At 44.5% G+C, this 17,400-nt stretch overlaps 1 long non-coding RNA gene across 9 annotated transcripts in view; it reads right to left on the bottom strand.

The window, feature by feature from the left end:
* The window catches only part of LOC103350974 (uncharacterized), a 183,647-nt gene that overhangs the window by 88,379 nt on the left and 77,868 nt on the right, over positions 1-17,400 (bottom strand). The gene's annotated exons all lie outside the window — the stretch shown is intronic.

The raw sequence follows: 17,400 nt of genomic DNA on the forward strand, positions 1-17,400 counted from the left end.
ATCATTTCTGCTCATTTAATAGCAAGAGTTTGAGTCCATCTGCAGGGTAGTTTGGGAAGGGTTCTCTTCCTCTCTGCATGGGAAGTCACTTGAGAATGATGACCACGAAGAGTTTCTTGCTGGAGTATACCCACCTGGGCACAGCGTATCCCTTTCACTCTTCCTTTCACACAGCACACCCACCTCACAGCCCAAGGTTTCCACCAGTCACCACCTCCAGGTCAGTGCCAGGAGAGCCAGTGATGTGATAGACACATTTTTTAAAAATGCCATGATCTGTACCCGACGTTATCACCATCATAAGCCAAAGGACAGGAAAAATACGTTAAGTAATCCCATTTGAAAAAGGAAATTATAGACAACACATGGCATCATGGTGCCGAGCAATGCTAAAACACTTCTGGGCCAGCCTGGTGAAGCCCATACCCCCAGAGAATGGTTGAAGTGTATGCATTTGACTCTGAGAAAGAGTCAAACTTCTCCTTGGCCATGTGAGAAGGAAGGCTGGAGAAATCCACTTTCCTTCAGAGCAGTGTAGTCCTAGATACATGACTTCCACTTAGTCTGAAATGGGTGGGGAGCTCAAAACCTGTTGTAAGCTTTGATGAGCAAGGACTTTTTAGGTCTAAGCCCCTGGTTTCTTGGTCAATGCAAGTCTTTAAACTTAGAAGGCATACAATCTATCTGCTTCTAGTCAGGTCCCCATGCCAGTAACTATATCCAGAGTTATTTTCTAGACATTGCTATCAAATTTACTTTTTGCTCTTTGTCTCTTTACCTCCATGCACTTCATGCCATACTCTTGGATTTTGCCTCAACTCACTTTGCTCAAATGAGAATTTTGCTGGATTTCTGTCTCTTAAAATTTTTTCGTACCATATTTTATTTTTCAAAACTAAAATAATTTTTTAACAACCCCATAAGGCCAAATTCCTGGGCTCTCTATATTCCCTTCTGTTTCTGCTTATAAACTTAAGAATTATTTCCTAATTTATCTTTTTCTATAATATATATCCAATATTAGCCAATAATATTACATATAGACAACCTTACAATTAAAAATAGGCCATAGTTACATCATATGATTTATCTGCAAAACATTTATTTCCATTTTTCTATTCACTAGTATTAGTTTCTCTTCTACCTGTTGCTGAACTACTAAACCATACATATTTAGCACAGCATAACAAGCAAGGAATAGGTTTGGTTGTGTCTATATATCACTTATGGCACCAATTAAACACTGGTTGCTACAGCAACATCCTCAGTGATTTCACATGGGTTTATTTCTCCTCCACATCAGTGTCTAATACCAGTTTGGAAGCTCTCCTTAGAAGTTTTCTCCAAACTGGTTATTCAGGAACCCAGTCTCCTTCCATCTTCTGAGGCTGGAATCTTAAACCTAAGGCCTCTGATCTCCCTGTTGCAAAAGAAGCAAAAGGTGGAATACTGTTTGAGATATTTTAAGGGGAATTTATAGAAGTGACTTACATCCCCCTGTCATAATTTTTTGGGATCAGAACTCTGTCACATGGCCCTAACCAAACTGCAAAATGAGTAAATGAAGTCTTTCTATGTACTCAGCAATGAGAAATGTGGCAAGCTGATAGTTGTATATGATAAATTAGAATGTATCACTCATTTACTTGACTCCTAGTTGATGATAGAGAAGAGTTTATTTCTCAATCACCAACTAGATGTCTGGACAACCATTTTCATATTAAAAGCACAGGTTCAATGTATGAGAGGTTTCAAGAGACCCACTGTGAATCATCCAACATGTCACCAGATGTTGTTTTAGAAACAACCTTCTGTGACAAACTGATAGTGAATCATGGGCATGCAGCTCCCCACAATGGAGATGGCTTAGCCTAAGTGAGCTGATTACCCATGTGCCCAGTTCACAGCCACCAGTCATGCATTTCCCTCCCATTTGGAAGGCACACCTAAACCCAAGAAGACAGAAGACCCGATCCACCACCAAGTAGGTAATCAGTGTAGTACTGCAGAAGGAGCACATGTTTTGAATGGAACCATCCTGAAGTCTTCCATCAGTTGTATATCCTTGAGCAATCAATTTCAACTTTTCTGAAATTCAGTTCTTTCATCTCCCTACACGAAAAGGGTGATAACATATCTACCTTGTGTAATATTTTGAGTATCTGAGACATATATAAATTATGAATGACATTCACACAGTATAAATTGATACAGGCATTCTCAATCATCAGTGTCCATCTACACTGTCACTTTAATATCATCCCTGAGTATATTCAATAAGTAGACAACTCTTTGATAGCCTGCAATATGCCAATCATTTTTCTAGGTATTATAAGAGATACCAAGAAATGCAAGACATAGACCCTGCCCTCAATCTAGTTTTGAGGTTAGCAATGGGAGATTCATTGTGTTAGGAGTTCTGAGAAAGCATTGGCTGGATGGGTCAAAGAAGACCCTTGAAGAAGGTGAATTTAAAGATTCTATGCGCAAATAATTAGAAGGAGAGAGATATCTCTGCATCCGCTTGAAGGAAGTGGGGAATACTGAGACCAGCAAGACTGGAGAGAAAGGCAATTGAAAATGCATAAAATTTACTACTAGTGGTGTAGATTCTTCTGAATAGAATGATGCTTCATTTATGGATAAAAAGGGGCAACATTCTAGTCCCTGAAGGGCCATTGTGTGTCTCCAGATAGCACCAATATGGACACGGACATACTTACAACAGATTCAATGAATCACAAAAGTTGTTCACAAACAGGAAAATAAAGAATGTATCTTTGAATCGAAAATGAATCTTGATGTGAATGGAAGGGGAGAGGGAGTGGGAAAGGGGAGGGTTGCGGGTGGGAGGGACGTTATGGGGGGAAGCCATTGTAATCCATAAGCTGTACTTTGGAAATTATATTCATTAAATAAAAGTTAAAAATAAATAAATAAAAATAAAAAAAGAATGTATCTTTGTATGATTCAGCCTTCCTATTTGCCTTCTCAAATCTTCTTTTTCTACTTCTTTACACTTGACACTTGAAGTGCCAAGGACAGTGACTTGACACATAGAACACCCAATGAATGTTTGTTAAATGGACTCAATCAAGTTCTGCTTGGCAGAATAGGATTCTTGCAGTCTTCAAATCAAATGGGGGGAGGGGGGAGTGGATAGAAGTTCACCTCCTAAGACCAAAATAAGATTGCTGATCAACTGTTATAATGAGTTTACATGAATCCATCAGGAGGACATTAGTAGTGTCAAACAATTAAATATAATGACAAGAAAATGCAGAAATTCTAAGAGTACTACTCTCTAGAAAGTTTCAATGTAGGTATTGTCTAAGTACCATTTTTACAGGCTCAGTACAACCTGGTGATATGGTTTTAGCTTTGATGGGCATGTCAGTGAAGTGCCTTTCTTCCCTTTGGCCATCCCTAAGTTCCACTTAAGCAGCAGCAGATGACCAGGGAAGGATAATCTCCAAGCCATGCCTAACAGGTCCTTAATAAAATGGTATTCTTGAAATACAAGCTTTAAGAAAAAAAGACCTTTAAATTTCAAAACTCCCTTGCTGTAAGCAAAGCACTACTTTAAATGACAATTTGGTATTTTACAAGTATAGAGTTAGAAGAAGATGGAATGGCATTCTCACCTGTCTAGGGAAAAGCTAAGAGTTTTCTGGGGCTGGGCAGAGCAACAAATGGGAAAAGTAAGTAAAGAGAAACTAGCCAGTTACATGCATATCTTTCCTTGTCCCCCCACACTAGGAATCCTCCAGAGCACCAACATTTGTCATTTCTTTCCTATGAATATACCAGGAGAATTTCAATATCCCCCTCCTCTGGAATCCCACATTTGCACTGCAAGCTCTCCAACATGGCAACATGGTCAAATGGGTACTTCTTCTGGTGGAGGCCATTGTTTGGGTGCTCTGGAGTAGAGTTTTGGCTTCCCAAAGCCTGTACTTGGTACATATGGTACCTATAAGTTTGGTACCAAGAGGCCAGAGGACAGACAGGGCCCTGGAGTTAGAATAAGATGGATAACAGAGTGTACAGACTCCTCCACCAAAGGCCAATGACCAGGGCCACAGGCAGCATTAAGTCAAGAAGAGAATCACTCCTCCATGACCACCAACCCAGAAGACCCATGGAATGGATCAAACCATCCTGCAGCAAAGACCAGCAAGGACTCAGAGTTAAGAAGCAAGCCTAAGGTCCCCTCCCTGGAAGGAACATATGTGTCCTCCCAAGACCAGAGGCCATCCTAGCTGAGAGGTGGGAGGAGAGAAGAGAATTGTAGAAACACTGGGCAGCTACCCACCAGAAGCTGATGTGGCAAGTTTAAGTCTTGTTCAGCTTCCCTCCACTTCCGCATAAGAGAAGGACAGAGCAAAATGAGAAATTACATAGAAAATGTGAAATGTTCTACATTTCTTACTCGGCAGAGTGTAGTGCGTGTAATTTTTATCCCCAGACTGTGTTAAGGATATGAAGTCACTGGTTTAAATGCCCAGAGCCCTAACTTTGCCCTAAATGATAGGATGCAGCTTTGACAGAAACACACATAATGCCATCTAAAATGCATAATTATGTAAGACTTTTCATCTATTAAATTATTTAAAATTTTTTCACAGCATAGGTCCAATGGGGGAGAGGGATTAGTCACTAACATTACATTTCTCTTTAAGAAATGTGAGGTTTTTTTTGCCATCAATGCGGAGAATTTAGAGAACACACACAGTTGGATTATGAATCTATATTTGGCATTTAGAACAATAACAAACCAGGAAATTCGTGGAAAGAAATCACTTGTTATGCCTCAGGAACTTTACATATACTATCTTACATTTTCTCCAAATCACCAGAGAAGTCAGGCACTAATCCCATTCTATAGGTGAAGAAACTGAACCTCTGATGAATTCATCAAAGTCAGTTTGTCCAAGATCACCAAACCAGAAGGTGCTGGGACTAGAACTGCAATACAGCTGCCTGTCCTTGGTGAGACCTCTCTGTACTTTTTCCTAGATCGTGTCATACAGAAGCCTGTGTAATGACCCCAAAGTCTATGAACACCATGGTTGATGCCACCTGTTTCCTGGGAATGGACACAAAGCTGTTTCTTCAAAACCATTGACCTCTGACTTCATTTGACTTATTCTGTCTCACCCAGGTTCCCAATTTTTGTTTATTTGTTTGTTTTTGAAAGGCAGTGAGACTGAAACAGAGAGTACTCCCATTCACTGTTTCACTCCCCGCAAATGCCTGCAATAGCTGGAACCGGGCTGGACAGAAAATGTGAGGTGGGAACTCAGTCCAGGTCTCCCAATGGATGCCAGGATCTCAATTACATGAGCCATCATCCGCTGCCTCCCAGGGTGTGCATTTATAGGAAGCTCAAAATAAAAGCATAGGCAAGACTCAAACCCAGGTTCTCCTACATGGGATGTGGGCATCTTAGTTGGCATCTTGACTACTAAACCAAATGCCCACTCTAGGTTCTTAGTTTTGATGCTTGATGGAAAGATTTCTTTTTCTCTCAGGCTGCCACATATGTACTGTCTAATAAGACATTCATTCAATGAAGAAAAATCCAAGTGATTTTCTGGTTGCTCAGCTTCGCAGGCCCCTGATATAAAGGGCCATTGTCTTGACAAATCAGGAGCTAGGAGCCCACTAGCAGGGCTGCTTGGCCTGGCAGAGGTGCCTTGAGTACCCACCTGCTCCTTCAGACCCTGGACATTTCCCAAGAGCATACATGAGCCAGAAGATAAGGTGTCATGATCACTTGGAACTGCAGGAGCGCCTGGGGCGAGGTTGCAGGTCTTTGGAAAGCACATAAAAATGTTTTCTATCTTTCAGGCATCATATCCTGTAGAGTATAAAGTATGTGGTAGGACAATAATGGTGGGCTTTCTGAAGTCACAGAAAAGACTAAAAATGGCCCATTTCTTAGGACATAAGGAAAAATAGGCAATGAGCCAGTGGAAACCAAGAAGTAAGCCAGAAAGAAATGGAAGCATTTCTGCTTTTCCTTACTAGTTCTTTTCTGCATTAACAGCCAACACTACTAGCATTTTGTCAGCCAAGGTGCTTTGTAAACAAGCACTTCCAAAATCTCAGACCAATGAAAATGGAGATTCATAAAAATGCTCTGAGAACTGCGACCCTGAAATGCCTTGTGAATCATTAATACAAATTAAATAGTGTCTGCCTTTAAAAAAAAAAAAAACACTGAGTAGTGATACTTTATGAAACTAGTAATTTGTATCTAGAACACTTAGAACATTTATTTAACTAGAATATTTGACTTGCGTGCAAATTTTGCTACTGAGTGGGCTGGGAATTGGCCGATTAGCAGCATCATGAAATCCATGGAATTCAGAATTAGGAGAGAATTATCTCCCAAATCTAACAATTTAGTAACTGCGTGACCTTGTCCATGTCCTTTAAATTCTCTGTGCCCTATTTTTCTCATTTATAAATGAGGACAATGGTATCTACCAGCCCTTGTTGTTAAACTAACATGGGATAGGCATGAACACATGCCTAGCCCATCCTCATGCGAAGGAAGCTCTCAACAAACAAAGAGGCAATTACTGCTGTGATTATCATCCTTTTTAATGCCGTTACTGTTAGTCCTGTGAGCTTCTGGAAGCTTCTAACCCTTCCCTTCTTGTTCTACCAGCCTCTGCCCACCCCTGCCTCCTGACCCTACCTATCCTGGGGAACACTGAACACTTTCCCAAGTCTTAGTATGAGCCCCGCCTGTTCACACACAAAACAGAGTTGTTTGGGGATGTCAAGGAACCCCAGGATAACCACCTACCCCCACCCCGCCAGACACACACCTCCCTCTGCCCTCGCCTTGCTTTTTCCCATCATTTCCTCTTTTCTCTGGGCCAGACCTGGATAAACTTGTGGCTTCCTTCCTTCATGCTCTCTGGAGAGCTGAGTACTGCACACTTGAAAGCCTAAGATCTTGTCATTTCCACCTTGAACTGGTGGCTGACCCCACCAGACAGCCTGGGAAATGAATTAGTGTCCTTAAGCAGAGGCAGAATCTGAGCGGTGACCCAGCTCTCCTGAGCAACTACGGAAACTGTCAAGTGGTAGTTAAAGTTCCCTTTTTCCCAACCCCTTTAATTACATTGAAAACTCTGTCATATTGTTTTTGAAAAAGTTAATGAAATAGTAGGTAAAGGTGAACCAAGGAACATAATTTACTTGGATTTCCTTGCAAGCTTTTGATAAGGTCCCTCATAAAAGGCTATTAAGGAAAATAGATGACCAGAGGGCTATGGGAGAAAGTCTTTTTGGTGTATTAAAAACTGGTTAAGCTATTTTAGAAGGAAGAATCACTGGGGATGACTATTTCTTGGAGCCAAGAGAGGTTAATCACAAGCTGTCACCAGTGTTAGTATTTGGAATTGTGGCCATTCGGTGATTTATAAAGGAAAAGAAATCCAAGTTGTTCAAAGACCCAAAATTGTCATCTTACCAACCTTGCAGAGTTTGGGGTAGGAGTGAAAGTTCCTAGTCCATCAAGAGAGACTAGATTCCACACAGGGAGAGCTGGGCTTCTGGAAAAGAGGAACGTTCCAAAGGCAAGAGCCAAGTTCTGAAAAGCCAAGTTCAGAGTAAAACCAAAAGAGCTCTCCCTTGTATGGCCCCAGGCAGCCAGACCTGAGGCTGGAGGGAGGACGGGATGATCTTGCAAGTGTCCTTCCCACCGTCCCAGCAGATGGTGGTTTAAGGCCATGAAAAATTAGAAATGAGTGGCATGAGTGGAAAACATTTAAGCAACACGAAGACACCATTGTGCATGCTTTTCATTCCAAAATTGTAAAAGAATAAATCTATTGGCAAAGGAGAGCCCAGGGGATGTAATGGGGACTTGGGAATTAAATGCACTTCCTGATGCAGCAGAAAGCAAACAAGAGCTATGAGGGCCTGTTTAGTGCTTACTTACTGTACGGGCAATGTGGCAAGCTTCTCTTTTACAAAAGAGGACAGATTTTCTCTGGAAGTGCTTAGTCTGACATCACACCTATTCTCATTGCTATCTGCACTCCCCTCCCGATATTTTCACTACAAATGAGACATAGAGATTTATACAAATATCTAGATGCTGATGGGAAAAATGTCTGGTTCTCTCCATCCCAGCCCCATACCCCTTATGTATATTGATGATGATTTTTTGAGCCTGACCTGTGTTTTACAAGATCAAAAAGTCCTAAATATGAAAGCCACATAGCAGTCAACGGCAAGCTTAGTTCTAACCTAGAGTTTCCAACACTCCTTTTCTTCTACCTATTCAAGTACTAGGTACCCTAGGTCATGCACAGGGGAGTGTTTATTAGGGAAACTTTTGAGAGACAGGGAATTTTGAGATAAGATGTTAGATGTAGAAATACACTTCCCAAAGAGCTAGCAACAGTCTCACACATATAGAGTCGGCTTACTTAAACTGCAAAGGCAATTCAATAGAGAAGCTGTTTTTTCAACAAATGGTAGTGGAACAACTGAATGCCTACAAGTGAAGAAAGAGGGAAGGAAGGAAGGAATGAAGAAAGAAAGAAAACAACACATACTACATGCAAAAATTAACTCAAAACAGATCATAGACCTAACAGAAAAGCAGATTGTAAAATTAAAACATTTCTAAAAGAAAATTTAGGAGAAAATCCTTGCAACATTGAGTTAGGCAAAAGGTTTTAATAGATGCTGTACAATAGAAGATTTGCAGATAGTTAACAACCACATGAAAAGATGCTCAACATAATTAGGCATAAAAATACAAAACACGAGATAGCACCACATGCATATTTCAATGGATAAATATTTTTAAAAATCTGAATATACCAAGAACAAGCATATATGGAGTAATTGTGACTCTCTTACATTGCAGGTAGGAATATCAAATGGTATGTTCTAGCAATTTCTTATAAAGTTAAAAACACAATTACCTTATGACTAGGCAATCCCATATCTAGATATTTCCACAGAGGAAAACTTACACTTAACATAAAAATGTCCACACAAATTCTTATCACAGCTTTTATCAAAAAAAATCCCCAAATAAAAAGCAACTAAACTTCTGCAACAAATGGAATATCGCTCAGCAATGAAAAAGAGCAGACGACTGAACATGCAAGGGCGAGGCAGACTCTCAATGCATTCAGCTAAGTGGAAGAGAACAGTTCCGAAAGGCTGGCACGGTGAGGTTGCATCTGTAAAGCACTCTGGAAAAGACCTGGTGTGCAGCTCAGTCAGAGCCAGGCCTGAGGATAGAGGAAGGTGCTGTTAGGACGGGATGGCCCAGGAAGTGCAGGAGGTGCACAGAGTGGTACGAAAACTGCTCTGTGTGATGACTGTGGTGGTGGATGCACAACACTTGGAATTTATCAAGATTCTTAGATCTGAACACCCCACACAGGGAATTTTACTATATTGAAACTGTCTTAATTAAGCCAGTAGAATGAAAAATCAAAACAAATCACCACAAAACAAAAACAAAGTCCGTTATAAAGAAAAGCTGCAGTAAACGCTTGCACATAGGTTTGTCATGGGAACAAGCTTTTGCATAAGTTGTCACAACAATACATTTGATTTGTATTTTGTGTTGGCAAAAACTGACCAGGCTCAGGGTTCAGTCTAGAGTCATGGTCTGTTGTGTCACTAACTGCTTGCGATGGCATCAGACCCCTGACCACCTCGTTAACCCAGACACTCAGAGGAGCCAGCCGGCCCTTCTGGTCTACCTGGACTACTGTGTGCCTCCCACTGCATAAAAGATTCTTTGACCTTCTCAAAAGATCGCCCTTCGCCTTTCACTGCGCATCTAATGATGTTCCCCGGGGTGAAGCTAATGACAGGGATGCATCTGCGCCACTTGCTGAAGTTCCAGGACAAGACGCCCATGTGTCCCAGATGCGGCACCCAGGCCTGAGCCGCAGCGGGGAGCAGCCAGCCGCCAGGAGACTCCGTTCTCCGTTGCAAGGCGGACTTCTCAGATCATCAGCCCAAAAATGTTGGGGAATTACGTGGTGAAATATTTTTTTCTTGTTGTTACTTTCTACCTTGTTAGGGAAGAGTTTATCTGGAGTAAACTAATTATTATTGAAGGGAAGAAACACATTCCACTAAAAGCTCCCATACTCACTTCAGCCAGAGACCATCCGAAGACCATAGTGTGAAAAAGTTGTACCCTGAGACTTCTTGATTCTGTTTGTTTGTTTACCAATCCCCTGGGACAGGCCCAAGTTCAAAACCACTCAGGGACTCAGAGCAAGCCCCGAACCCCGATATTAAAACTCAAACCCCAGGACCTGAGTCATAAGCAGGACTGAGATAAAATCACATGCTTTTCATGTTCCAATTGCCCTATTCCTGGGAAGCATAAGGAACAGTAAACAAAATGGCAGCTCCTCAGCTAAGGTGGCCCCAAAACTGGGAAACTGAAAGGCTTTCTTCTGCTTTATTGGTGGTTCTTATGCTCTCACAGCAGGAAACACACTCTTGTCACTAATGGTCTCAGACTCATCCCAAGGCACAGACGTCCCCACTGGGTTGTGAGCTCAAGGGCAAGGCCAAGTGTCCTACCTGTGCTGGCCTGCATCCTGCCAAGGGCATGGGACCTGCTCAGTGAATGGAGGACCAGAGATGGGAGGAGGGGAAGAGCCAAAGACTAGGACAGAGACTTCGAGAGACAGGGATGGGAGGAAGGGGAGGAGAGGGAAGGGAAGGAAGGGGATGGGAGGAGGGGAGGGGAAGAAGAGAGAGGAGGGGAGGAAGAGAATGGGAGGAAGGGAAGAGCCAAAGACTAGGACAGAGACAGGAATGGGAGGAGGGGAGGGGAAGGGGAAGAGAGGGGAGGGAAGAGAGGGGATGGGAGGAGGGGAGGGGAGTCAGAGGGAAATGCTTGAATAAGAGGAACAGAAAGGAATAAGAAAGAAGTGAATGGAAAGGACAGGAAGGAAGAAAGGGAAGGGTGCTGAGGGCACAGAGAGTGAGGACAGGTAGGGCAGGGCGGTGTCTGGTGAGCCCATGGGCGGCCGTGGACCGGCTGACCTTTGGAAGGCTGCGACCTGCCCGCCTGTGCTCGCGTGGCTAGGCAGCTCTTTCTGAAATCCCCAGCACCCTTTGTCCTGCACGCTGCAGCCCGTGGTGGATGTCAGAAGCCATTGTGTGGCTGAGCACAGGGCCAAGCCAGCAGCTGAGGCAGGAAGAGGGAGGCTGAAGCGGCTGGCAGGGGCTGCTCCCCCTGCTACCCGGCTACAGGCCTGGGTGCCAGAGCCAGAGCAGCCAGGTCAGGGTGCCGAGGAGCTGCTGGCAGGGCCGGGCTCTCACATTCTCTCCTTTCCAATGGGCCGGCATTGCTGGGGAAACGGGAGGGGCTGGGCCGCCAGCAGCCGAGAGTGAGAACTTCCCCTTGCCAGAGCCGGCTGCTGGCTGCCATCTGGGCAGGGGCAGTGCCAGTTCCCAAATCTGCCTTCCCTTTGGAAAAGGCGGGGGGAACTCTGTGCTGAGAAGATAGCTTCTCCTCCATCCTGAGGCTCTCAGCTAAAAACCCAACAAAACCAGCCTTTGACAAAGGAAGGGAGGAGAAATGCCACACATTGGGTTCTTTCCAAAGGAATTTGCTTCTCCCAGGCCTTTCCTACACAAGAAAAATCCTTATTCACCCTCTACATCCTTTGCTTCTTTCATGCTACTTGGTGATGACCTTTTTGAAAAATGAACTATGTGTGCAGAGTAAGGTGCTAGGATCTGTGTGTGCTGTCTATTGGCCAAGTAGACATGGGATCACGCACCACAAGCCGGAAATGCCCTGAGAACAACTTCATGTCTCCACTCACCGCCTACCATGAATGAGCCCGCCGCTCGCCTAGCCTGGTATTCACTGATGCTTTCTGATGGATCGATGCAGTTGGCCCTCCCGTGCTTACTGGGCACCTGCAAGGTATCCATGCAGGGTTGCTGCTGCAGAAGAACCCAGAAAGATCTAGCTCTGTCATTGGAGTCCAGTGAGTCGAATGGAAATGTTTCCTGAGATCCTCCCAGCTGTTAGGCATACTTCAACTGCCACGTGCCAGCCCTGTGTGTGCCCTGCAAAGGAGCCCTGCCCCAAAACTGCATGTTATTTGCTGTGTTTCCACTATTCCCCCAGGAGGCAGGTAGGGAAAGAGTTGACACCTGACAGAGCATAGAATCAGGGAGAGCTCTGCAAAACCAAAGAGCAGGCAAGATTTATCCTGTGGATGCAAGTCAGCCTATTTAACAACCACAGGCACTGACCACCAGAACACACAAGTGAGGCCACTCTTGTACACAGTCCTGGATTTATTTTTTTATTATTTCCTTGCCTTTCATTTCCTTTTCTGCCTTGATACCTTATTCTCAAGGGAGCTAGAGCCAACCCAACCTCTGACACCAACCCAAGCTGCCAGCATCCCAAAAGGCATGTTAAACTTCACCCCAAGGGATGGAAGCAAGGACACAAATACCTAGGGCATTGTGAGCACTCCAGCTTCACAGAGATCTTCATGGAAGGCCTTTGGTTTGATATCTCTGCCTTTGCTGGCATTGGCATCTAGATGCAACTCTGAAGACATTATTCTTCATGTAATTGTTGTAAAATTATGTAACTGTTGGAAAAAGCTAGAGAAGATCGCAAGAGTGAGGTTTGCTCCCTGAACTATAGGGATTGGATTCCCAGCTCCCAAGCCTTCATGTTAGCCTACCTAGAGACCATCAAGCACTAAGAACTGGTTCATGTAGTCCAAACTTACAGGATCAATACTAGCTTGCATTTTAAGTGTTTTGTAATTTTATGGTAATTAAATACTCACATCAATGCACTTTGCACAGTAGTGGGACCACAGTGAGCATTATTGTTTGGTAATTGCAATGTGCATGAGCTCATGTGATCCTCTCCATATTTCCTGAGATAGACAGGGCAGGCATTATTACCTTTCACAGCCCATCAGACATAAATAGGGTCCAAGTTGGCCTAGAAAGTGGTAGAGCTAGACCATATGTGGATCTCCCGTCTCCTCATGGAATGTTATTTCCCTAAGCTAACTTAGCACCTGAAAACATCAATGTCAGCATCCCAGTGATGGCACTCACTTAAGAAATGACACTGGGATGAGAGGTTGCCTTGGTGGACACACAGATGGAAACATAGGGGCTACCAGTACAGATTTTGATTCCTGGTGCCATCCTTTGCTAACTGCATGATGCTGGCCAACTTGAGAGTCTCTCTAGGCCTCTGCTTTCTCATTCACAGGTGTGAAATAGCACAAGGCTGCTGTAAAAACTAAACCAGATAATACAGGGTCCCTACAACAGGGACCAGCTGAGTAGGCACTCAATATATGACAGTTATTTTTGTTATTGTTATCATTTTTTAAAGATTTATTTATTTGAAAGGCACAGTTACAGAGAGGCAGGAGAGAGAGAGAGAGGTGTTCTCCATGTGCTAGTTCACTCCCAAATGGCTGCAAAGACCGGAGCTCCACCAATCCGAAGCCAAGAGCCTGGAGCTTTCTCTGTGTCTCCTGCACACAGGTGCAGGGGCCCAAGGACTTGGGCCATCTTCTACTGCTTTCTCAGGCCATAGCAGAGAGCTGGATCAGAACTGGAGCAGCTAGGACACAAATTGGGGCCCATATGGGATGCAGGCACTGCAGGTGGCAGCTTCACCCGCTAAGCCACAGCACTGGACCCTATTATTATTTATTTCTGAAAAGGTGACTTCCCCCTTCAGGCTTGAAAAGCCTCCCTGGGGCTGTTCTTGACTGGTTAGCACTACCAGAAGCTTCTGCTGTCTATCATTTCCTGCATGAGCTGAGTGGAAGCCGTGCATTCATGAATGGGTGGTTTTCAGTGTTGATGCTATGCATGCTGTTCCTGGAAGCACTTGTTTGTATGTTTTCTGAACACTGACTCTCTTTGAGGCATCTTCCAACACTTTAGAAACACTAAATCATTTCACTTTCACTATGACCTTTGTGAGGTAGGAGCTATTGTTATCCGCATCCTACAGACAGGAACACTGGAGCACAGAGAAGTCAACATCTAGGAAATGGAAGAGCCAAGATTCAAATCAGGCCGTCCAGCCCAGATCTCAGGGGTTACCCATGATTCCAGGTATTCCTACAAGTTAACAAGAGATATACCTTAAATTAAAGAATGTTTTGGGGGCTGGCACCGTGGTGTAGTAGGCTAAGCCTCTGCCTGTGGCACCACCATCCTATATGGGCACCAATTTGAGTTCTGACTGCTCCATCTCCGATCCAGCTCTCTGCTATGGCCTGGGAAAGCAGTAGAGGATGGCCCAAGCACTTGGACCGCTGCACCTGCGTGGGGACGTGGAAGAAGCTCCTGGCTCCTGGCTTTGGATTGATCCAGCTCTGGCCATTACAGTCATATGGAGAGTAAACCAGCAGATGGAAGACCTTTTTGTCTGTCTGTCTCTCTCTTTGTAACTCTGCCTCTCACATAAATAAATAAATTTTAAAAAGAAAAAGAAGCAGCAACTCCTGGTTCCTGGCTTCAGCCTGGCCCAGGCCCAGCTGTCATGGCCATTTTGGGAGTGAAACTGCAGATGGAAACTGTCTCTCTGTCTCTCCTTCTCTAACTGCCTTTCTAATGAATAAATAAATAAAATACAATAAATGTTAACTCTTTATTTAAAAAAAGACAAATAAAAGCTAACCCTTCTCTTAAACAAGCTGCTTCGGGAGAGGACACTGGTGAAAGCATAGAGAGTTGCAAGAATTTTCCTAACGATCTGGGTGCAGAGTTAATATGCTGTAGGGAGATGTTGGATGCTTGTGTTGCTTTGTCACCAAGGCTTCAGTAATACCTTGCCTTGGAATCAAGTGGGACGTTTAATAGACACACTTATCTTGGGTCTCATCTGAGCCCTGGACCATTGTCAGGGCAGGCGTTCTCACTTTACGTAGCAGGGAACAGAAGCTCTGGGAAGCTATCTGCCCAATACTCATAGCCCTGGGATTATCTCCACCTGCAAACTGAGGGGTGAATTTTGTTTCTCAGGCGAATGAAGACATCCAGGAACAGCACAGGCCTGGAGACACACGCAGATTTTGGCATTTTCATCTAAGCCCCAGGATCCAAGATAATCTCAAATAGGAACTTGCCTAGAGCCAGGTAACCCCAGCCATTCAGAGGACAAAGCATCCCACCCACAAGCCCTTAGGTCTCCCCCATTAAACCCAGGCTCCGCTGCATAAGAGGCGCACGTGAAGGTCTCACACGGGGCCTATGCTGTTGATTTTTTAAAAAGTAAAACAACCTATGAGTTTTGTCTCTTTATCTCTTCAGTCCAGAGGTGGGGGAGAAAAAGGAACACAATCGGTTCTCACAGTGGGACAGCCACTGATTAGATGTCACAAAACAGAGTGGCCCTTGGGTTCATAATGGCTGGAACACCTCCGACCCACAGTTACTGGAAAGAAGAAAAAAAACTCCCGACTACAGATAAACTCCCTAGGGTTTCAGATCCGTTTTGCAATAAGCTGTGTTATGAAGGAAACCTGGCCCCCAAAGATAGTTTGAATGCAAAATAAAGATAGTTCACATGCTTTGAAGCAGGTACAGGACTCCTGTGGAAGACCAGGATCATATTTTTGGAGGATCATTATATTTCCTGCTGCAGACTTTATTTGGGTCCCACCGTTCTTTTATACAACTCCTATTTTTAGTCATCAGAGGCACCATGTCCTGCCAGGCGGGGGCCTCAGCAGGGCAGGTCTGGGCAGGAGGCATGAGGATAGGCTGCAGGGGCAAGAGGACGAGGCAGGCACAGGCCAGGCCAGCATCAGAACCGGAGATGCCAGAAGTGGGGCCAGGGGCAATGACAGGGACAGTATTAGTGGGTACAGTGGCTCTAGGAAGCAAGACTGTAGGGTCCAGGTGGCCAGAGAATTATCTGGCAGAGTGAGTAGGTCAGGAATCATTGAGCTCTTTCCTCTGCCCTATCTCAGAAGAGTAGGCAGGAGCCATCATTCTTGGGTTGGAGCCGAAGAAGGGCAGGATGAGTCTGGTTGAGGCAAAGACAGAGGTGCCAGCTTCCTACAATCAGAGGCCTTTGGAGAGGAAAGTGGAAGCACCTGTGACCACAAAAATTGTCCTACAAGGATACCTTATTCTTCTCTTAGCAATTACTCGTGGCCCCTCTAATGCTATGAGCTGTGCACACTGGCAAGGCAGAGCAAAGGGAAGCACAGGATCTCCTGACCCAGAATCAGCTGGGCAGAGATGGACTGTTATTCATCTGCACAAAGTTGGGCCAGTGATGTGCCCCATCTTTCAGGCAAGCTTCTAGACTTCTCTAGGTATTGGATAAGAAGATATCCTGAAATGCCTTTGTGATGACTCGCTGCTTCCCACCATTTCACACATGTTTGTCATTTTTCATTTTATGTGCTTCAAAAAAAAAATATCACAAGGAAGTCAATAGGAAATGCCAGAGCACAGAGGACAATCCCTTAGAAAATATCCAGGAGAGATTTTTCCCAGTCATCCAGACATGATTTCCAAGGGGAACTGGCACACCTTTTTTCTCTATGGGATGCTCGCTTCCTTCCCACCCCTCTCCAGCTCCTTATGCCCTATCCATGTGACGCTAGCTCTGTCACCTCATATTGTCCCCCTTCTGACCTTTGTGTGGGCAAAGGAGGCCAGTGGACAAACAGGGAGAAGCAGACCTCAAAAACAGTCCCTGGACAATATAGGTCCTGTGTTGGAGAGGCCAGAGGATTGGCTAAGGTAGGAGTTGAAGTCCCACCCAGAAGGTAGGTCTTGGAACTCCCCTCCTGGATTGGCCCAACACTTTGTGAAGGAGAGCACAAAAGGAACTGGAGTGGAGGACCTCGCCAGCCAACTTCAGGGGAAAACATTACAAGTAGAAACAGGAGAATGGCACAAGCCTTCCAAAGTCAATACCCAACTGCTGGTCAGCAGTGGGCACAGAGCAGCCCAGATTCCAACTCCGCTCCCACTGTCTCACTCAGTGCAGTCCTGAGACACACATGCCATGCCGCTATCTTTACTCATTCAGATTCACACACCTACCCAGATACACACTACACTCAACTATGCCAGTACTTACTACAGAGGAAAATAGAATCATGCACCAAATCACACATCCATCACACACACCAGGAACTGTGTGCCTTCTAAGTGCCAACTGTGATACTGAGAACAGGACGGGACAGAAGAATCCTGACTGGTTGGCTAGCATCTCCCGGGCCCCTACTTTGAGCTCAGTCCTAAAGGAAATGTGGGACACAAATGCATGGACTGTATGGTCATTGGTCCTGATTATCAAGCTGGGCCAAGGGAAAAAACAAATCCTCATGAAATAAAAGACCT

This window comes from Oryctolagus cuniculus, chromosome 13 (assembly GCF_964237555.1).
Source record: "Oryctolagus cuniculus chromosome 13, mOryCun1.1, whole genome shotgun sequence".
NCBI lineage: Eukaryota > Metazoa > Chordata > Mammalia > Lagomorpha > Leporidae > Oryctolagus > Oryctolagus cuniculus.